Below are 23,078 nucleotides of genomic sequence, written 5' to 3'. Positions count from 1 at the left end.
AATGAAAATTACGTATGAGTGGAGACAACACATAAGGTTGGGAGGGTCTAGACCCTCCCACACCGGCGAACTTTAACACGTAGGTAGAGGGGCGGGCGCATTTGGGACTCAAATTTTAAGCACGTAGGTGCAGGGGAAAAATAATTTGGACACCCAGAGTTTTTGAGCTGCTGAAGTGTGGTGGGGACAGTGGCAGTGTGAAAGAAAGACCAAAGGAGATAGTGTAAGTTAGAGACGAGACACAGGCAGTGCAGTGGGATATACTGTAAGTTAAGGGGGGAAAAAGGACACAATGGGAGAGACACACAGACAGACAGTAACAGTGTGGCGGGGGGGGGGGGGTGTCGGGGAGGGCTATGAGTATGAAGGTTTTACTACAGAGAGACTGGGTAAAAGAATGTAGAATGTTCGTTGTTAAAAGAGTGCGAATATGTTCGCGTGCTAAACTTTTCCTTGCGGAAAGCGGAATGAGGTTTGGGGCAACAGGTTCCCCTTTTTCTGTCAGAGTCTTTTAAAGAGAAACATAATCGCCTCTTTTGAGTTCCGACAGAAGCATTTTTCCGACGTAAAATAAAGCGACTGAATTAAAAGAGCATACTTCGAGGAAGAGCTTCAACTTAAAATCTGAAAATTTTGAATTTCTTTTCAGTTTTTGCTCTTTCTGTGTAATGTTTAAACCAGTGTTATAAATACGTGGCGATCAAAAACTTTCCGTTCGAAGGCTGTACAGGTACAGTCCAGAACCTGTATGCCAATCAGGAAAAATCGCTGGGAGCACTGAGGCAATCTTACCATTGACGCGCCAGGGTGAAGATAACCATTTAGTGAAACACCGTATCCTGCTGTGCGAGGAAGTCCGTAAGTGTCTGCTGCACATTCTCGTCCGACATTAACCATCGATACTCGGCCTTTTTAAAGGGACACAAGACGTGATAATGACGTGGGTAGAGACCACGGCTATAGGGCTGGTGTTCAAGTGTCTCCCACTTGAGTTGTAGTAACTTCTGCGTTACGATATTTGCGATACGGGGACGTAAATTGCCATGAACTTGGCGCGCTGTTAGACAAGGGTGTTTTTCGACAGACATGCTACCGCACACAACATTCTTTATTCTCATATGGATGTCTACAGGTGTTTGACCTTCGGCAGCCAAGAAAAAAAAATAACAGCACATTTGTCCTGTTTGGATGCATTTGGTAATGACGTCGCCATAGTTCGTTTCCGCATTTACCACACGCACGTCGGAAAGACACGAATGCCACACTAATCCCTGGATTATATGCCAATTATTATATACACACATCGGAGTCACGGAAAACTGCATATATGTTGCAGCAATACCCTCAAACGGACACATTTTCATCGCCGGTTACATAAGACGGGAGGCGTTCGCGGAGCTGTCGATGATGTAAAGGTCCCGGTGGAGGTCAGAGTCCTCCGTCGGGCATGGGCGTGTGTGTTTGTCAAATGGCTCTGAGCACTATGCAACTTAACTGCTGAGGTCATCAGTCGCCTAGAACTTAGAACTAATTAAACCTAACTAACCTAAGGACATCACACACATCCATGCCCGTGGCAGGATTCGAACCTGCGACCGTAGCGGTCGCTCGATTCCAGACTGTAGCGCCTAGAGCCGCACGGCCACTCCGGCCGGCTGTGTGTTTGTCCTTAGGATAATTTAGGTTAAGTAGTGTGTAACCTTAGGGACTGATGACCTTAGCAGTTAAGTCCCATAAGATTTCACACACATTTGAACATTTGATGATGTAAATGGTTGTTGCTTATAGAATCTGCGTCATTACTGTAGAATTTTTGACTCAACTTTCCCACCTTCTAGCTCAGATCTCCTTCCGGAAACAGGCTGAACACAGCTGTATTGTCAATCTTGGGCTAGTTTAAGGACAGTATTATCCTCGATCATCGTCATAGATGTCAATCATCTGCCACTGAACCACTTTGCCATGATAGGTGGAAGCATTCACAGGTGCACTAATGAGTGCAGTGTGGGGCGTGAATGGCACCTTGTTTGCTTTTGTGTTTGCTGTTAACCACTAATCCCTTAAGGGAGTGTGTTAACTGGGATGCTAGAGTTAGAATTCGTAGACGCTTGCGCAGTGCCTTGCATGAATTCCAAGAATTAACGCCCAAAAGCCTTGTTCTGGGCTACGGGTATTCATTGTAAAGACGAAGAGTTGACCGAAAATGTGGTGCCATATTATATAACACACTGAAAACATGCAGCTTAAACCACCTTTCACGTTTCAGCGTGGCAAAGAATGAAGATTGTTCTTTTAGTAAAGCAGCAATTGGTTTCTTTATACGATCCTGAAAGTCATACTTCCACGTCAACTCTTCATTTACCTTCAGTACTGCGAATTTAAAATGTTCAGCTATAGTAATCACATGTAACAACAAAATGTTGCCTCTAAAATAGTTCCGTATTACAGACTGAATACACTGTGTTTTAGTTAGCAGTTAAGTTCAAATTGCTTGCGCTAAACCACGAGATAATATCACCCTTGTCCATATTTGCTGAATCATTGACGCTCCACCTCTTTTACAAAGACGCTTCTGTCATCTTCAAAATATATTTCTTCATTACTTGCCATGTTTTCGTGAGCTTCAAAGGTACTGTACTTACGCCTGCCCCTTACACTTCTTAGTTCTTTTCTATTTTACGTAAAATTTAACAAAACAACGGAAACTTCATAATACACATATATATGTACCAAAACAAAAACTCAAATAAAAAATTATGTGAAGATTTTGGAGTGCAGCGCAGATTTGGATTTGGCAGTGCTGAGTGGAGAGGGCAGGAATAGGCCACGGAGGCGAAGTTAGCAGGAGTATTTTTCATCCTTCGATTAACGACTGATTTTTCAGTGAGCCTGCAGAAATATCTAACACTATTTTACAGTTAGAAATAAAATTAGCAGTTAACAAAATGGCTCAAATGGCTCTGAGCACTATGGGACTTAACATCTGAGGTCATCAGTCCCATAGAACTTAGAACTACTTAAACCTGACTAACCTAAGGACATCACACACATCCATGCCCGAAGAAGGATTCGACCGTAGCGGTCGCGCGGTTCTAGACTGAAGTGCCTAGAACCTCTCAGCCACACCGGCCGGCAGCAGTTAACAACAGTTACAGATATTCGTGTGCTGTTATGCTGGATACAGTAATTTCTTTGTTAGTTTTAAGCCTTATTCCACGTAGGAGTAAAGTTTTTGTTTGAGCGATGACACAGAAGTGATGTATACTGAATAGTAACATAAGATAAGCCCGCCCGGTTAGCCGTGCGGTCTAACGCTCGACTTTCCGGGCGGGAAGGAGCGCCTGGTGCCCGGCACAAATCCGCTCGGAGGACTTATGTCGAGGTCCGGTGAGCCGGCCAGTCTGTGGGTGGTTTTTAGGCGGTTTTCCATCTGCCTCGCTGAATGCAGGCTGGTTCCCCTTATTCCGCCTTAGCTACATCATGTTGGCGATTGCTGCGCAAAGAAGTTCTCCACGTATGCGTACACCACCATTACTCTACCACGCAAACATAGGGGTTACACTCGTCTTGTCTGAGACGTCCCCCTGGGGAGGGTGGAGGGGGGTCCACCGGGGGCCGAACCGCACAATAACCCCGAAAGAGTGGTTCGGTGTGGGGTGGCGGAGGGGCGGTAGTCAAAAAATGGTTCAAATGGTTCTGAGCACTATGCGACTTAACTTCTGAGGTCATCAGTCGCCTAGAACTTAGAACTAATTAAACCTAACTAACCTAAGAACATCACACACATCCATGCCCGAGGCAGGATTCCAACCTGCGACCGTAGCGGTCACGCGGTTCCAGACTGAAGCGTCTAAACCGCACGGCCACACCAGCCGGCGGGGCGGTAGTCGTCGTGGTGTTGTGCACCACTGCGACTGCGGCGGAGACGGAGCCTCTCCGTCGTTTCTAGGACCCCGGTTAACATAAAATACAATACAACATAAGACGGAATTCGAAACGGATGACATCATTCTCAAAGCTGTTTTAAATTACGAGAATAGATCGACAACTGCGGCACACAAAATATTTCCAATACATCCAGGACGAAAACAGCAAATATGAGTATATAGGAGGGCGTACTGAAAGGTGACGACTGTGAATTTTTATTTTTTTCTCAACATCGGTTGAGAGATTACAAGTCACGCTTATTACTCTGTCGATTTTCTCGCTTCGCTAACGCAAATTTCAACCCTCTGCCGTTAGAGGACTCCGAATTATAGCGTGTAACACAAGAGATGTGTAAGGTAACTATGTCGCTGCATCATGAAACTGAAAGCATAAATTCCAAGAGTTCGTCTACACACGGAGCACCCTCTCTTTTGGCATGACCATGCCAGACCACACGCTAGTGCTGCGACATCAGCATCAATCTGACACCTTGGGATCGCTGTCATCGGTCATCTTCCACACATTCCCGACTTGGCCCCATCCGATTTTCATCTGTTTGCAAAGCTTAAAGAACACCTTCGACGACTTCACTTTGATAGTGATGAAGCAGTGCAAGCAGAGGTGAGGTTGTGACTCCAGAAACATACTCAAACATTCTACAGTGACGCCACCAACAAACTGGTCTCTTGTTGGCAGAAGTGTGTTCTTCGCCAGGGTGACTATGTCGAGAAAGAATTATGTAGATATGAAGCATAAAAATGCAGAGCGTTAATGAAGTTTCTTTCATTTAAAAAGCTTTAAGAGTTTTCACATAAAAATTAGGGATTTACTTTTCAGCACGTCCTCATACGTTTGTGTTCATTATTTTCCCACTTATGCACGAAGCCAGTTCGTAATGCTTCGATGACACATCTCGGTTGGCTTTGTCTGTAATCTGCGCACGAGCAATGTGATATGACCGTCGTGTTGCCAAGGTTCAGTAATAGTCACAGACCCTTCCAAAACGTCATCGCAGGCTGCCATGTGTACGTAGTCGAGACATGCCAAAGTTCTCTGGACCTAATGGTCGGGTGGTTCCGTACGTGACAGAACACAAGCATCTGCTAACAAGGAGACCTTACGCACCGCCCACCTTCAGTTTTCTTCACACTTGTAGGATACGTAGATCAGTGCCCAAATATCCATTTTCTACAGCAAAAACACACAACAACCAATAAAACTCGAAAAGAACGACTTTGAATATTTAATATTTTCCGAGGGTAGTTAACTACAAAATATTTCAAGAGGTAGTACAGGTATGCCGTTAGTCAAGAGCACAGAGCATAACTATTGGAATTGCGAAGTCGTTGAATCTAGTCTCAATTTTTTCTACTCCTGTTTTAACTATATATTTATCAAACAGAAATGCTCATTAACAGATACTAAATCACAATATTTTAATACAAATAACATTTTATTTTTGTAATTAATTGCATGAAATGAGAGTATTCACAATAAATCTAAATTGGTAAAAAAATTAGGATAAAATGACATACTTTGTCATTTCTAGAGACTCAACAGTGTTATTCACATAAATTATTTTTTCATTTAACTAAACAACTTTTCGCATTTCTGTATCGAATTTTAATTATTTTCATGCGGTTAACAATTATAAATAAAAGTATACTTCATAATAATATATATCAATTTTTGTTTTTTTATTTTATTTTATTTTTAGTTACTAATTGCATGTAAAGCGGTTATTCACAATGAATTAAAATTTGATATAAAAATTCGAAACATCAAATCTATACTAATAATAAGTCTGTAAAAATATCGTGTCTGTCTGTCTTTTGAACACGCTAATCTATTTGATGGGGTTTCATGGGTAACTTGAGCATATTTTGGGGCACCGTACAGGCTTTATTTCATCAAAATTAGATCGCGGAAAGAAAACTGCAATTGAAAGTTTATCCTAACTAATATTATAAATGTTAAAGTAACACTATCACGTTTTCACGAGTAAGCCGCTGAACCGATTTCGGTGAAATTTGATATGGAGATAGCTCGAACCCTGAGGAAGAACACAGGCTGCTTTTGAAGAATATTACGCGAATTAGTGAAAAATATTTGGTCTTTGGAAAAGCTATTTGCTCTTTCACTTTTGATATCCATCACAGTTGTGAAATTGCTTTTGTTGGTTGATATGCGCTACATGAAACGATTCAGTCTAATGACTATAATTCTTATACAATCTTAAGTTTGTTTAATCCATATCTCCATACTATCTGTTGCTTAACGTACACGTTCTAGAATGTGCAGCTACTCCAGTAACATGATACATAGATATACACACGTTCCCATGCCCCTCTGTGCGCACTGCTCGGCAGCGAAGCTGCGCATGTCTACGCATCGTGCGTTGGGAGAGCTTGGGAGCTGGGACAGGGTGGCGTACGTCATGAACTGTGCTCTCCCGAACAGGCATACACGTGGGGGCAACTGATGTTACTGCACGTATAGCAGCTTACTTACTCGCTATCACCCATCATAAAAAAAAAACTGCTCATATCGAGTGCAGCTGTGAGTAACAGCTGATACAAAATAAAATACTTTGCTGTTTCTAGATACTGAACACTGTTATGAACATAGACAATTTTTACGTTTAATAATCAAACTTCTCGCATGTCTGTGTCAAATTTTAATTACTTTCATCCAATTACCAATTAAAATAGTCATATTTTACAAAAAATATGGTTTAATATTTATTTGTTGATTGGCTTCCACTTCATCATTACTAGAAAATTTAAGTAAAAGGATGAAAACTAGCGACTAACAAGATTTCAACCAGAGACGTCCCGATTACGAGATTTACATGATACACACTCAGTTTCCTTTTAGGGTTTTGTGCCTCGGTAAAAACGAAACCCTTATAGGATCACTTGTTGTCCCTCTATCTGTCTGTCTCTGTCTGACTGTCCGAATTTTAAAAACCCTTTCTCTCAGGGACAGCTAGACATATCAAATTGAAATGTATGTCACACACTAAGGTATAAGGTCTCTTGTCAGTGTAATAAACGTAGGCTTCGGAGTCAGTGAAATCAAAAGATCATACTGGAACTTACCTGAAGTTTCTTTTTTAAATCAAAATCTTTTACTGTACTGAAACGACAACGGCCTTGCCGCAGTGATAACACCGGTTCCCATGAGATCACCGAAGTTAAGCGCTGTCGGACGTGGTCGGCACTTGGATGGGTGACCATCCAGGCCGCCATGCGCTGTTGCCAGTTTTCGGGGTGCACTCCGCCTCGTGATGCCAATTGAGGAGCTACTCGACCGAATAGTAGCGGCTACGGTCAAGAATACCATCTTACGACCGGGAGAGCGTTGTGCTGACCCCACGCCCCTCCTATCCGCATCCTCCACCGAGGATGACACGGCGGTCGGATGGTCCCGGTAGGCCACTCGTGGCCTGAAGACGGAGTGCTATACTGTACTGAAATTCTGTGAATGATACCAGTTTATAAATGCTTATGGAAAGATTAACCATTATCTGTTGCTCTGTTAAAATGTCTGAAATGTTTTGTACTTAACGGCGCTCGGAATTCTTCCCATACTCTACCTCATCAAAAGTATCCGGACACACGTATGTAATCGGTCTCTAGATGTCACGAGAGGTGGACCCGGCATTGTCAAAACAAGCGGGGAGTCTGTACTGAAATGCTGTGAATGATACCAGTTTATACATGCTTATGGAAAGATTAACCATTATCTGTTGCTCTGTTAAAATGTCTGAAATGTTTTGTACTTAACGGCGCTCGGAATTCTTCCCATACTCTACCTCATCAAAAGTATCCGGACACACGTATGTAATCGGTCTCTAGATGTCACGAGAGGTGGACCCGGCATTGTCAAAACAGGCGGGGAGTATTGTAGCATGAGCAGAAGGGAGGTGCGGAAGGTTAGTATTTAACGTCCTATTGACATTGAGATCATTAGAGACTAAGCACAAGCTCTATTAGGGAAGGATGTGTAAGGAAAAATAAAAACCGAATGCCAAGACGGGGTTTGAACCGTCGTCCTCTCGAATGCGAGATCCGTGTGCTAAGCACTACGCCTTGGTTCGGTTGTTGTCAGTAGAGAAGCGGTAGCAGCAAGAACAGGAGAGGTCAGTCACTCCGAATGTGACTAATGGTGGGATGTCACATGAGTAGGCAACCCATCAGAGACATTTCAGTCCCTCTAAAGCTGCTCAAGTGGAGGGCGATGTGAATGTGAAGTGGAAACGGGAAGGAACAGTCACAGCTAAACCAAAGCGAGGAGACATATACTAACAGGTTCCGCAGAGATTTGCGCAGTGCAAAAAAAGGCATGAAATCAGTGGAAGGAATTGCTAGTGAGTTCCAAAATGCTACCGTCAGTGTAGTACACACATGAATTTGCTTAGGCAGTTAAAAAGAATGGTGTACAATGGTCGAACAGCTTCTCATGAACTACACATTTCTGTACTGATTGCTAAGCGACGCCTCTGGACAGTTGATGACTGGAAACGAGTGATGAATCACGTTATACCCTGTGCCAATCCAATGGATGGGTGAGAGTTTGGCGAATGCCTGGAGAACGTTACCTGCCATCATCTATAGTGGCAACAGTGAAATACAGAGGAGTTGGTGCTACGATATGGCGGTGTTTCTCGTGGTTAGGATGTGGCCCTCTTATTGTGCTTAAGGAAACGCTTCAAGCGGAAGGGTATAAACGCATTTAACAGCTTTTCGGACTGCGTAAAATATAGGAACAGTCAGGAAACGGCGACTGTTTGTATCAGCATGACAATGCGCCTTGTCATAAAGCAGCGTCTGTGAGGCAGTGGTCTGTGGACAGTATCATTCCGGAAACGGATTGGTCTGCCCAGCGTCCAGATCGAACCCAGTGGAACATCCTTGAAATGAGTTCGAACGTAGCCTTCGCTCCAAATCGCTGGGTCCCATCAGTAGGCCGGCCGCGGTGGTCTAGCGGTTCTAGGCGCTCAGTCCGGAACCGCGCGACTGCTACGGTCGCAGGTTCGAATTCTGCCTCAGGCATGGATGTGTGTGATGTCCTTAGGTTAGTTAGGTTTAATTAGTTCTAAGTTCTAGGGGACTGATGACCACAGCAGTTAAGTCCCATAGTGCTCAGACCCATTTTTGGTCCCATCAGTACCTTTTTTGGTTTCGGCTGTCGAGGAAGAGTAGGAAGTCATTTCACCGCAGACATTCAGGCAACTCAAGGAAAGTGTGTCCAGCACAGTTCAAGGCTTCATAAAGGCGAAGGGTGGAGACAGCCCATTTTAATCTCGATTACTAGGTGTCCGGCTAGTTCTGCTCAAATAATGTGTGCCTGGGATTGTGGGAGTATCCGAACTTAACCATGCTCGGTCTCATGTTGCAAAATTCCTGAAGGCTTCACGTTTGGACCCAGTGCTCGTGTGTGTGTTTTGGTTCGTCGATTACCCGTCAGTGAAATTCGTTCTTCAGCAAGCAGAGATGAAATTTGCACTCCGATGTTAGCTATCACTAATGTAAATTCTTCCGGGACATATTCAAAGTGCACCTGAATCAATACCACGGTGTTGTAATTATCACAGCCTCAGATATTTCGAAAATAAAATTGAAAGCACAGTAAGTTTTTCACTTTTGGATTAAAATATATCATACCTGGAGCATGTTTTATTCATTGTTGATGGTAATATCTTGGTAATGTAATTTTCGTAAGTAGTTATTTCTGTAATTGACGCGACACATCGAGAACAGAATATACGCAATAACGTGCTTAAGGCGTGGCTTCTTCAGAATTATACAAAAGTTAAACGATCCTAAAAAAAGGAACTAATGGTTGTAAATGAATATTTCAGGAGACATAAGGCCTTTAGTCAGCAATACGTATGAGATCCTTGTTTATAACTAACTATCGTCTGTGAGCCCACCAGGTAGTCGCGCGGTCTAACGCGCTGATTCCCGAGCGGGAAGGCGTGCCGGTCCCCGGCACGAATCAACACGGCAGAATATTGTCGGTCCCCGGCACGAATCAACACGGCAGAATATTGTCGAGGTCCGATGTGCCGGCCCGCCTGTGGATGGTTTTTAGGCGGTTTTTCATTTACCTCGGCGAATGCGGGCTAACTCCCCTTATTCCGCCTCAAACTATGTCGGCGATTGCTGCGCAAACACTGTCTCCACGTACGCGGCCGGCCGCTGTGGCCGAGCGGTTCTAGGCGCTTCAGTCCGAAACTACGCTGCTGCTACGGTCGCAGGTTGGAATCCTGCCTCAGGCATGGATGTGTGTGATGTCCTTATGTTAGTTAGGTTTAAGTAGTTGTAAGTCTAGGGCACTGACGACCTCAGATGTTAAGTCCCATAGTGCTTAGAGCTATTTGAATCATTCCACGTACGCGTGCGCAATAATTACTCTACCAAGCAAACATTTGGGGTTACACTCGTCTGATATGAGATGTTCCCGGGGAGGGGGGGGGGGGGGGGTTCACTGGGGGCCGAACCGCAGAATAACCCTGGGTTCGGTGTGGGGTGGTGGTGGAGTAGGTAGACTGCTGTAGGCTGTTGGTGGGCTGTGAACCACTGAGGGATATGGCGGGACGAAGCCTCTTCGTCGTTTCTAGGTCCCCGGTCTAAACACACAATACAGTCGTCAGTGATGTCTCCACAGTGAAGTTGACTAGTGTTTGCAGTCCATGTCAGGGATGGAGTATTAGTCGTTAAAGGAACTTGCGAACATGCGTTTGATGTTGCTGAACAGATCGTTGGAAATACGTGACTCATTACTATACGGGTTTGTGCCTTGCAATCATTGCAGTGTGATTCTTGTTATTCATAATAAGTGACAAATTGTTTTTAATAATTTAGGAAACTGTGTGAATACATCCCTTAAAATATTTGCAATAGGTTCAAAGGGGTAAGAAAGTTTTATTCAGATGATTAATTCTCCTCCGTCAAATGCTGTCTGATAGACAATAATAAAAAAACTTAGATAATAGAGGGATAAGTCAGTAGCATATCAGGGTATTAGCGTAGTATATACTCAAAATTTACATGGTATGTGGCATGTACACGTGGAAACATCTGTGTTGGAATGTTTGGGTGATCTGTCAACACCAGGATCTCTGAAGATAAACGGCATTGCGGGTTGAGATGATAGAGAGATTCCCCGTGACAGAGCATAAACTAGTGATAAAATTCGCCGGAAGCTTGTTCTAGCTGTGGAGAAAAACTACAACGCCAAGGTGTTCAGGGAAGTCATCGGAATACACAAATACGACGATAGTGTCAAGAAGAGAAACGAAAGTCTGAACATAAACGGAGTCTGGATACCCCCTCTGTAGCGAACGGGCGCTGTAAATAAAAAGCTGAAAAGAACAGGGGTAAATCACGTGGAAAGACCCTTAGATGTCGGTGCGCCAAGCAAATGACCTCCGACCGCAGATTCGAATCCAGTCCGCCACCACCAATGGAGGGAGAATCTTTGACAACTCGTTCTGGCGAAACCTTAGAAGAACCATTAAACGACCATCTTCCGAAGGTTAAACGTTTTGTAGCGTTTTTATAAATAAGCGGTTGTGTACGATGGTGTGTTTGTATGTATGCAAACAACGTTGTTGAATCACAGTGTTTATAAGCATTATTTATGTGTCTTGTACACACGACGGAGTCCTACTGTTGTAAGAGAAAATGCTGGAGGAGACGCGCAATAGGGCATTCCACAATGAAGTCTACTTCGAGGAAGTCTGTAGAAACGGTCTTCTTAAAAATATGACGCGCATTTGCAATGAGTTGATGCATTTATGGGCGTAATGCAGTCACAAAGGGCCGGCCGGGGTGGCCGAGCGGTTCTAGGCGCTACAGTCTGGAACCGCGCCACCGCTACGGTCGCAGGTTCGAATCCTGCCTCAGGCATGGATGTGTGTGATGTCCTTAGGTTAGTTAGGTTTAAATAGTTCTAAGTTCTAATGGACTGATAACCTTAGAAGTTAAGTCCCATAGTGCTCAGAGCCATTTGAACCATTTTTGAACCAGTCAAAAAGCTACACGAAAAAACATAGCGAACGAATCACTATGTAATGAACTGTCGGTGGCTAAGCGGTTCTCATATCAAAACACTCATCAACCATTATGATCAGTGCCTGAAATTTTGTTGGTAGAGTTCAAAAATGCGCTGTGTAAAAACAGCAGCTGTTCCTCAACTAATTCACTGAATAGCAACTGTAATCGGTTCAATGATGATTGATTGATTAATTTAAAGAGCTCTGCTACAGTTGTATTAATGATTTATTCAAATCACGACCGGTTTCGGGATGTTAAAATGCCACTTAGTGTGCATAAAATTTTTGTATTTAGACATGCATAACATGCGGTTGCACCAGTCAGTAAAACGGCTCCAAATCACAGCATCTTGGGTGGAAACTGTCCGCCGTCCGGTTCTGTGCACACGGCACAGCGCCTCCAGACCCCGGCGTCACCCTCCACTCAGCCGTGATAGTTCATAGTGTACGGCTGCCTACCCGACGGCGGGCGGTTTCCGCCTAAGAAGCAGGGATTTGGAGCCCTCTCACTGACTGACCCGACCGCATGTTACGCATGTCTAAACACATCTAAATACGAGGGCAGTTCAATAAGTAATGCAACACATTTTTTTTCTGAAACAGGGGTTGTTTTATTCAGCATTGAAATACACCAGGTTATTCCCCAATCTTTTAGCTACACAACACTATTTTTCAATGTAATCTCCATTCAATGCTACGGCCTTACGCCACCTTGAAATGAGGGCCTGTATGCCTGCACGGTACCATTCCACTGGTCGATGTCGGAGCCAACGTCGTACTGCATCAATAACTTCTTCATCATCCGCGTAGTGCGTCCCACGGAGTGCGTCCTTCATTGGGCCAAACATATGGAAATCCGACGGTGCGAGGTCGGGGCTGTAGGGTGCATGAGGAAGAACAGTCCACTGAAGTTTTGTGAGCTCCTCTCGGGTGCGAAGACTTGTGTGAGGTCTTGCGTTGTCATGAAGAAGGAGAAGTTCGTTCTGATTTTTGTGCCTACGAACACGCTGAAGTCGTTTCTTCAATTTCTGAACAGTAGCACAATACACTTCAGAGTTGATCGTTTGACCATGGGGAAGGACATCGAACAGAATAACCCCTTCAGCGTCCCGGAAGACTGTAACCATGACTTTACCGGCTGAGGGTATGGCTTTAAACTTTTTCTTGGTAGGGGAGTGGGTGTGGCGCCACTCCATTGATTGCCGTTTTGTTTCAGGTTCGAAGTGATGAACCCATGTTTCATCGCCTGTAACAATCTCTGACAAGAAATTGTCACCCTCAGCCACATGACGAGCAAGCAATTCCGCACAGATGGTTCTCCTTTGCTCTTTATGGTGTTCGGTTAGACAACGAGGGACCCAGCGGGAACAAACCTTTGAATATCCCAACTGGTGAACAATTGTGACAGCACTACCAACAGAGTTGAGCACTGAGTTGTTTGATGGTGATCTGTCGATCATCTCGAACGAGTGTGTTCGCACGCTCCGCCATTGCAGGAGTCACAGCTGTGCACGGCCGGCCCGCACGCGGGAGATCAGACAGTCTTGCTTGACCTTGCGGCGATGATGACACACGCTTTGCCCAACGACTCACCGTGCTTTTGTCCAGTGCCAGATCACCGTAGACATTCTGCAAGCGCCTATGAATATCTGAGATGGCCTGGTTTTCCGCCAAAAGAAACTCGATCACTGCTCGTTGTTTGCAACGCACATCCGTTACAGACGCCATTTTAACAGCTCCGTACAGCGCTGCCACCTGTCGGAAGTCAATGAAACTATACGAGACGAAGCGGGAATGTTTGAAAATATTCCACAAGAAATTTCCGGTTTTTTCAACCAAAATTGGCCGAGGAAAAAAATGTGTTGCATTACTTATTGAACTGCCCTCGTACAAAAACTTTAAACACTTGAAGATGGGATTTTAACTTTCCGAAACCGGTCGTGCTTTGAATAAATTAATACAAATGAACTCTTTAAATTAATTAATCATCTATCTCAGTTTGGATGTCCTACAGAACAAATCTAGTGTTATTGAACCATATTATTAGTCGAAAACTGCTAAAGTAGGGTCCTCTGTTAGATAACAGAAAGAAATCACAGGGTGCAAAGATCTTTCTTCACAATCCTTGCAGAAGCCAGATATTATTTCTGTCTCTGTCTATGAAGTGTCCAAAGTTCTGCTTCATAATTTTCATTATAATCCACAGAGATGCATTTTTTATGATGGATGAAATTTCCGTAGCAGATTTTCATAAAAGCGAGATATCCAGGAGATTAGTGCATGCGAATCGTGTGGCTGACTATTAGACTGCCCAGTCACATTGTGACCACCTCTGAAAAGCCGTAATAACAACCTTTCGCAGCGCAGACCTCTGCGATACGTCCAGGAAGAGGGTCAATGGGGCTCTGGAATGTATCGACAGGGATGTGGAGCCGTGGCGCTTCCACTGCTGTGGACCAGCTGCGCTAGCTTTCTCGGTTGAGGAAAAAAAAATGGCTCTTAGCACTATGGAACTTAACATCAAAGGTCATCAGTCCCCTAGAACTTAGAACTACTTTAACCTAACTAACCTAAGCGCCTAGAACCGCTCGGCCACAGAGGCCGGCTTCGGTTGAGGATCTATGGCGCGAAAGGCCCAATCGAGGTGGTGCGACAGATTCTCGACTAGGTTTAAAGCACGGGTGTCCCTTGGCCACGGGAAATTAGTACATTCATCATGGTGCTCTCCGGAACACACAAGTACAAAAAAATGGTTCAAATGGCTCTGAGCACTATGGGACTTAACTTCTGAGGTCATCAGTCCCCTAGAACTTAGAACTACTTAAACCTAACTAACCTAAGGACATCACACACATCCATGCCCGAGGCAGGATTCGAACCTGCGACCGTAGCGGTCGCGCGGTTCCAGACTGTAGTGCCTAGAACCGCTCGGCCACTCCGGCCGGCACACAAGTACACTGCGAGCTGTGTGACATGTTGTGTTGTCCTGCTGGTAGATGCCATCGTGCCGAGGAAAAACAAAGTGCATCTATGAGTGGACGAGGTCCCCAAGGACAGATGCAAACTTGTGCTGATCCGTTGCATCTTCTAGAATGACGAGATCACCCAGGGAATGCCCTCCGACCTGTACCCTTCCGACGACCGTTGCAAGGTGTTTGGTTTCAGACCTTTGACACTGTACACGCCAAAGGCTATCTGTCCTATGAAGCATGAAACGTGTTTCATCTGAAAAGAGCACCTGTCGCGACTCAGTGGTCGTCCAGCTGCGTTATTGGCGTGCAAATTCCAGACTTTGTTGTCGATGAACAGCAGGCAGCATGAGTGCATGAACCAGTGGCCAGCTGCCCACATGCAGCAACGTTTGCTGAAGGGTCGTTGGGGAGACATTGGATCCTTTCCTCAGGGCGACCAGTTACTCAACATTTGCGCGCCTGTTCGCTCGTACACATCGCAACGGTCAGCACTGTCAGAGCCACCACATTTATTATTATTATGGTTTTAACTAACTGCCCATTTTTTTATATTGGACACCTAGTATGGTATAAGACTATTTTTAAAAAATAGACATAAGGAATTGGTTATCAAATGGACAGCACCCTCCACTCTTCAAACCTTGTACACGTCATCCAGCCTCTGGCGACTGTCGCGCCACTGCGTGTGCGCTTTCCGGGTTTCGGCCAATCAGTCAGGCCGTGTCCTCTGCCGTGTGGCTCCTCTCAACTTGCACGGTATGTTCTGATATGTTTACATGGCCCTAATTCCAATGTCTGTTCATGCTAATGTTCTGCTCTTCGTCGTTCGTGTTTAGGGAAGTTTTGTCAACATTGTATTTTATTTTTATTTTCTAGGCATTGCCGCTCCCATCATTTTAAAAAAAAATTTTAAAAAAGATTTTCAAATTTTAACTACCGCTTTCACTAGATGGGAGTGGTTACAGGGCAATGTTCAACGTTACTATGTTATAAATAGCGTATGTGAGTACTTTCTTGTTTCATTCAAAAACTGGCTATTTAAAAGTTTAATATACACCTCAAAATTGGGGGATCGATTAGTTTATATGAGCTGTTATTATATTATTTTTTTGTACAGATTGCCTGAGGATACACCGATAGGTGGTGCGAAACCGATCGCAGATTTAATAACAATCATTCATACAGCCAGTGCGGAATTTACTTTGAAAAAAAACTGTCATTTATGTCCTGTGGTGTATCGAATTTGCATGGCGCCGGTTCTGGATAATGCCATTATGTCACTCACGGCATACTCGTACTTAAACCATGGCGGTACGCGAACAGTTTATAATGTTAATCGTTTCGGAAATGCTTCTACCCTTGGCCCGAAAGCGAATTATCATGCCTTTTTGGACGTCAAATAAATTGCTCCGTTTCCGCATTACAACAACGACTGCCCTGTCTTACGAATCCCCCCCTCCGACACACTTTGTGTGACCTCCACTGATAGTGATGGCCCCAGTCGCTTGTGAGTGGTTACTGCATGTTTACGTCGAACGTAGATGATGGTCACATTAATGTGACTAGACCGCGTACAAAATAATCAGTTTTGTGCAACAGGAAACATCATGACATTTCCTGACATATTAAAACTGTGTGCCTGGCCGGGAATCGAATCTGGAATATTGTCTTTTGCGGGCTCTAGAGATACGACTTACGATCCATCTTCACGACTTCAGTTTCCCACTATCTATCTCCCACGTTCCAAGCTCCGCAAAGCTCTATTGCATGCTTAGATAGACTAGCATCCTTGTTAGAAAGAGTATCGCAAAGAAAAGACTCAGCCTCAACCCAGGGATTGTTTCCAGAGTTGTTCATTATGTAGCGGAGCGCTCGCTGTAAGCTCGTCGCAGATAAAATCATCATATTCAAGTCTAGAATGCGCTTCAGAAAACAACGCACTAGCCGGCCGCGGTGGCCGAGCGGTTCTAGGCGCTTCAGTCCGGAACCGCGCCACTGATACAGATTCGAATCCTGCCTCGGGCATGGATGTGTGTGATGTCCTTAGGTTAGTTAGGTTTAAGTAGTTCTAAGTTCTAGGGGACTGATGACGGCAGATGTTAAGCCCCATTTGAACCATTCTTGAACAACGCCCTCAATTCCAGAAATTATTCACAGCGTCTACATAGGATGAAAATATTTCTGTACACCTTCTCACATTGGGTCCCGGAACACACAGATAACTCGTACGGTACACGATCAAAAGTATACGGACACGTATTAATGGACGTTAGTACGGGGAGTGTCCATTCTTCGCCTTTATGACCGCTGGGGCACTGCTAGGGATACGATCAGTGAATTGTCTGCAGATAAACAGTAACCCACTCTTCATAAAGAGCCGGAACCAGAGACTTTAGTGACGTTGGACGCTGGGGTCTAGAGCGTTCATCCCTAAAGTGTTCTACTGGGTGTAGCTCGGGACTCTGGGTAGACCAGTACATCTCTGGAATGTTACTGACCACAAAACATTGTCTCACAGATGCAGGTTACGGGGTCATGTTGATACAGTCATCCTCTCTGAACTGCTCCGGCACCGAAAGCATTACTAATACTGCTGTAAACTGTGTCATATCCTTTAACATTTAGCGTTCCCTTAAGCGCAATAAGAGAGCCACACCCTAGCCACAAAAAGCACCCCTTTACCGTAAGATCACCTCCTCCGTACTTCGCTGTTGGAACTATAGACGATGGCAGGTAAAAGTTCTTCAGGCAGTCGTTAAACACAAACCCTTCCATCGGACTGCCACAGGGTGTAGCGTGACTCGCCATTTTATGTGACTTGTCTCCAATCACTGACTGTGCAGCGGTGTCGCTGTTTACTTCGCCTCAAGCTGCTCGATCATTGTACGCCATTCTTTTTCAGCTCCCTGCGCACAGTTACTGATCAGCTGGCTTGCTGGTAGCACTTAGCTTCCGCTGAGTTCAGGCGATCTTTTAAAAACAACTCCACAATGTTCGACGGCCCCTGTTGGTCAGAAATGACGTCTGCCTGGTCTTACTTTAGCTGTAGTTGTTCCTTCACGTTTCCACTCCGTCGTCAGATCACCAGCTGTCGATGTGACGGCGGAGTGGAAACGTGAAGGAACAACCATAGTTCGGATATCGATGATGGAAATAGATATCAATCACGAACTCTTCTCTACAAAGTAGACCACAAAGGCCCAATAATATTGATATTTGTTGACTTTGGGGGCCAAGGGAAATGCGATAGTTCATCCTCATCGACATAAAACCAGTCCTGGACGATTCGAGCTGTGTGAACAGGGACCCTTTAGTCTTGGAACACAGCATCACCATAGTGGAACAAGTACATGGAATGGACCTGATAGCCAAAATGATCACAAACTTCGGCAGTGATGTGATCTGACAGAGTGACTATGGGGCCCCTGGATTACTTCAATTTGGCTGCCCAAATCAGCAGCGCCGAATCCCGCTATATTTCACTCTTGACAGTCTGCTTTAGAACGGTCGACGTGCCCATGACATCTTTAACAGGGTTGAAATGACCCTGACCGATTTGTTACTCATGTGACGTCCAATGTGTAATCCACGTTCGAATGACGATTCTGGTGTTACTGCTACTCTACTGACACTGTATCAGCCGCCTACTTTTATTCTGGCAAGTCCGCGTCTCGTGACACCTAGAGCTCAATCCCAAATTATGTAGCGGTGTCCCGATACTTCTGACAAAGTGGTGTTCATATAAAGGGTGAAGTCAGACTGGCGAAAAGAAAGCGACAAAATATGAGTTATCACTGCAAGCGATAGTGAAAATTTCTCCGTAAACGGACATGTGCTGTTTTTATAGGAAAAGAAACAGTGTATTGGAGCAAAATCTGTATTTATGCTTTGAATAGTGTGTAGTGTCATGGTGAAATTTTACGCCACGTCAGTAAGACTTCGTATGGACGATTTTTGCAGAGCACATTCACAGGTGTCGAAGTAGCTCAGACGCTGATGCAATGGTGAATAGGTTCAGAGATTTGCTAACATCAGAGTGAGGTCGGCGATGAGTAACAGCTGCAATTTCGCGTTCAGAAGCATTTACAAGTGTGAGCAACAGAACAGATCCCGTCGGCTATTCTGAGCGTATTAAGAAACATGAACTTGTAATACTCAGAAACACAATCACATTTCATATGTGTGATAGGACCGTTGCTGTTCACAAAATATATAAATGATCAAGTAGAAAGCGTCGGATGCTCTTGAAGGCTATTCGCAGATGATGCAGTTGTTTATACCAAAGTAGCAACGCCAGAAGATAGTAAGAATTTGCAGAACGATCTGCAAAGAATTGATGAATGGTGCAGATTCTGGCAGTTGACCCTGAACGTAAATAATGTAACACATCGCGTATTCATAGGAAAAGAAATGCACTACCGCCCAGCTGGAGACAGCGTCTGCCGTAAGATATCTAGGCGTAACTATCCAGAGCGACCTTAACTTCAATGACCATATAAAACAGATAGTGGGAAAAGTAGTCACAACACTCAGATTTATCGGAAGAATCTTAAGGAAATGTAACTCATCCACGAAGGAAGTGGCTTATAAGGCGCTTGTTCACCCGATTCTTGAGTATTGCTCATCTGTCTGAGATCCGTATCAGGTAGGACTGATAGAGGAGATTGAGAAGATCCAACGAAGAGTGGTGCGTTTCGTCACGGGATCGTTTAACTGGCGAGAGAGCGTTACGGAGATTCTAAACTAACTCCACTGGCAGTCGTTACAAGAGACATGTTGTGCATCACGGAGAGATTTACTATTGAAATTTCGGGACAGCGCTTTTCAGGAGGACTCAAACAACATATTACGTCCCCCCACATACACCTCGCTTATTGACCACAAAGAGAAAATTCGAGAAATTAGAGCCAATACAGAGCTTACCGACAATCATTCTTACCACGCACTATTCTCGAGTGCAACAGGGGTGGAGGGATCAGATAGTGGTACCGAAAGTACCCTCCGCCACACACCATTAGGTGGCTTGCGGAGTTGTAGATGTAGATGCAGATATGTAAAACAATGTTGTTTCCATTTTTCTGCAATTAAATTTTATAAATGACTATTTATTTTAAATACTGTAATGTTTACTCAAAGTTCTGACAACATAGTTTTTTGTATCAAGCTAGGATATACAAGGTGGCCAGAAACAGGCTGAAAATCTTGTAAAGGTGTTGCTTGGTAGGTTTTTCTGAGAAACAATTGTCAAGAAAGAAATTCGATACGTTACGCCGTTTCAGAGTTAATTAGCATTGAAGATAGCGAATCAGGCCGTTGCGAGCGGCAGCTTCAAGCGGTCCGCAAGAGATGGTGTCGCCAAATTGTTCTTCGCTTGGTTTCCCAACACCGAACAAGAGAGAGATATAAAAAATGAACGTGGGAAGGTACGATGTATCGAACGCGAGTCAATGGCGGGGCAGTACAGTGCGCTATGAGAACAACTACATGTGATAGGCAGCTTGAATTCGCGTGCGCAAAGGCTTGATTGGCTAACTTCAATGCTAATTAATTCGGAAATGGCGCAACATATCCAATTTTTTTCTTAACAATTATTTCTCAGCGAAACCTAACTTGTAACAGCCTTACAAGCTTTTCAGACTGTTCTGACCACCCTGTAGATGAGTCATCAATGTGCAGGGTATCTAGGCCGGCCGAAGTGGCCGAGCGGTTCTAGGCGCTACAGTCTGGAACCGCGTGACCGCTACGGTCGCGGGTTCGAATCTTGCCTCGGGCATGCATGTGTGTGATGTCCTTAGGCTAGGTAGGTTTAAGTAGTTCTAAGTTCTAGGGGGCTGATGACCTCAGAAGTTAAGTCCCATAGTGCTCAGACATTTTTTTGCATGGTGTAGCTTAATTAATAGCGTAAACGCATACAGTTGAAAGTACACGATACTAAAAGCAAAAAAGTCTCAGTAAACATAGGGTCGTAAATGCGTACCTTAAGAGCTACGAGCAATTTTTCATCTTCGATACTGTGAAACAAATCTGTTCTACTGCAAGCTCTTTGCTTTCCATATTTTGGAAAGTGGCAGTATGGACCAAAACAAGGAAAAGTGCCCAGTAAACATGTGCTCTAAAATACATAATTTAAGAGCTATGAGCACTTTTTCCATCTTCGCTACTTTGAAACATAACTCTTCTGATGATCAAATGCTCGTAACTTTTAAGGTCTGCATTTTAGAGTACATGTTTACTGGACATTTTTTCTTGTTTTGCTCCATACTGCCAATTCGCAAAATATGGAAAGCAAAGAACGTACTGTAGAAGACATTTGTTTCACAGTATCTAAGATGAAAAATTTATCGTAGCTCTTAAGGTATGCATTTTCGACCCTATGCTTACTGAAACTTTTTTTGCTTTTAGTATCGTGTACTTTCAACTGTATGCGTTTACCCCATTAATTATGATACATCCTGTACAGATACAGTCAAAATGAAATCTGATGAAACCGTGAGTGGGTAAAGTACGGATCAAGGATTCGGTAGCAGGAGACGTGAATGTGCGAAAGGGAAAGGCGGAAGTTGCGGGCTGTGTGCATATCAACTCGGATTGAGGCTAGTGTACGGTTTGCTGTTCGCAGAGTGACTATGGGGCCCCTGGATTACTACAATTTGGCTGCCCATATCAGCGCCGACTCCCGCTATATTTCACTCTTGACAGTCTGCATCGTAGGCTTCATGTAGCATACACCAGACGTAAACTCGCCCAGAAGTCGGGAATGGGAACATTGTGAAACAAAACTTGTCTGACCAAATGAATTTCTTCCATTGTTCCACTGTGCAGGTTTTACAGCTATGGCACCACGTTTCCCCATTACGGACATCTTAATGACTGATGTGTGGTTTTGGAATTCCATCTCACACTGCATATCACTGCTTTTGGAGTTCCCTTCATTTGTTTTGTTGTTGATAGGGTGCACGTGTGCGACATTCAATTCTGCAGTTACTTTTGCAGCTTTCGTTCGCTTATTGTTCATCACAACCCTCTTCAATGTACGTTCGTCACCGTTATGCACCACACCTTGCCTCCAAGTTGTGACTCAGCGGATGATTGTGCTTTCTCTGTATGCGATGTAAATCTTCGTTACGGTGTAACACCAAACACTTCGGATACCCTGGTTATGGAAGAACCCAGCATACGGGGACCAACAATTTCCTACGTTCAAATTCACTTAGCTCCGACATAACGGAATCACAGCTACACAGAACACTCTTTTGATCATGATTGACATTTACAAGTTATTAAGTGCATTACACAGGTGCCGCTCGTGGTCAGTTATAAAAACTCCACTTGTGGTCTTGGCTAGTGTATGCATTTACATTGAAGCATAGGATTCTTGCGTTGTTTCCATATTTTTATCCAACCCCTGCAACAGCCAAATGATGGCAAGAAGTGCTAATGTGGGCCTTCGTTGATGAAAGGCTACCTGGACATCACGAACAGAGCCACACGACTCGTCACGGCATTTCATCGTCTTCAGGTATAGTACATTTCGTTGTTGCAGATAGAATATATTGTGGGTGATATTTAAAAAAATTGTATGTGAAGAAGATGATTGTCGTATTTCATGCTTCCTTGGAGAGGTTCCTTATCATATGCTGATTTAGCTCATTTGGGCGTAGTATAAACGAAATTGTTCTTAAAATGCTAAGGAGTGTCCAAAAGCAATTCTTGCTTAGTGATTCTTGAGAAATTACAGTGCAAGTTTTTTGGATTCTACTTTTTAAGTTAGGAAATGTAATAGATTTTAAAATTATTTTACTTTGAAAAATAAATTTAATTCTAACTACAATGAGGATCCAAATAAACTGGTACATCTGCCCAATATCGTGTATGACCCCCACGAGAACGCATTAACGCCGCAACACGACGTGGCACGGACTCGACTAATATCTGAAATAGTGCTCGAGAGAAATGACACCATCAATCCTGTAGGGCTGCTCATAAATCCATATGAGTACGAGAGGGTGGGTTGGTTCAAATGGCTCTGAGCACTATGGGACTCAACATCTTAGGTCATAAGTCCCCTAGAACTTAGAACTACTTAAACCTAACTAACCTAAGGACATCACACA

At 44.1% G+C, this 23,078-nt stretch overlaps 1 protein-coding gene and 1 pseudogene across 2 annotated transcripts in view; one reads left to right on the top strand and one right to left on the bottom strand.

Annotated features, from left to right (window-relative positions):
- The window catches only part of LOC126253231 (uncharacterized), a 650,259-nt gene that overhangs the window by 226,187 nt on the left and 400,994 nt on the right, over positions 1-23,078 (bottom strand). The window lies entirely within an intron of this gene.
- LOC126254077 (5S ribosomal RNA) lies at positions 7,073-7,190 on the top strand (annotated as a pseudogene).

This window comes from Schistocerca nitens, chromosome 4 (genome assembly GCF_023898315.1).
Source record: "Schistocerca nitens isolate TAMUIC-IGC-003100 chromosome 4, iqSchNite1.1, whole genome shotgun sequence".
NCBI lineage: Eukaryota > Metazoa > Arthropoda > Insecta > Orthoptera > Acrididae > Schistocerca > Schistocerca nitens.
This window is presented reverse-complemented; position numbering and strand designations above follow the sequence as displayed.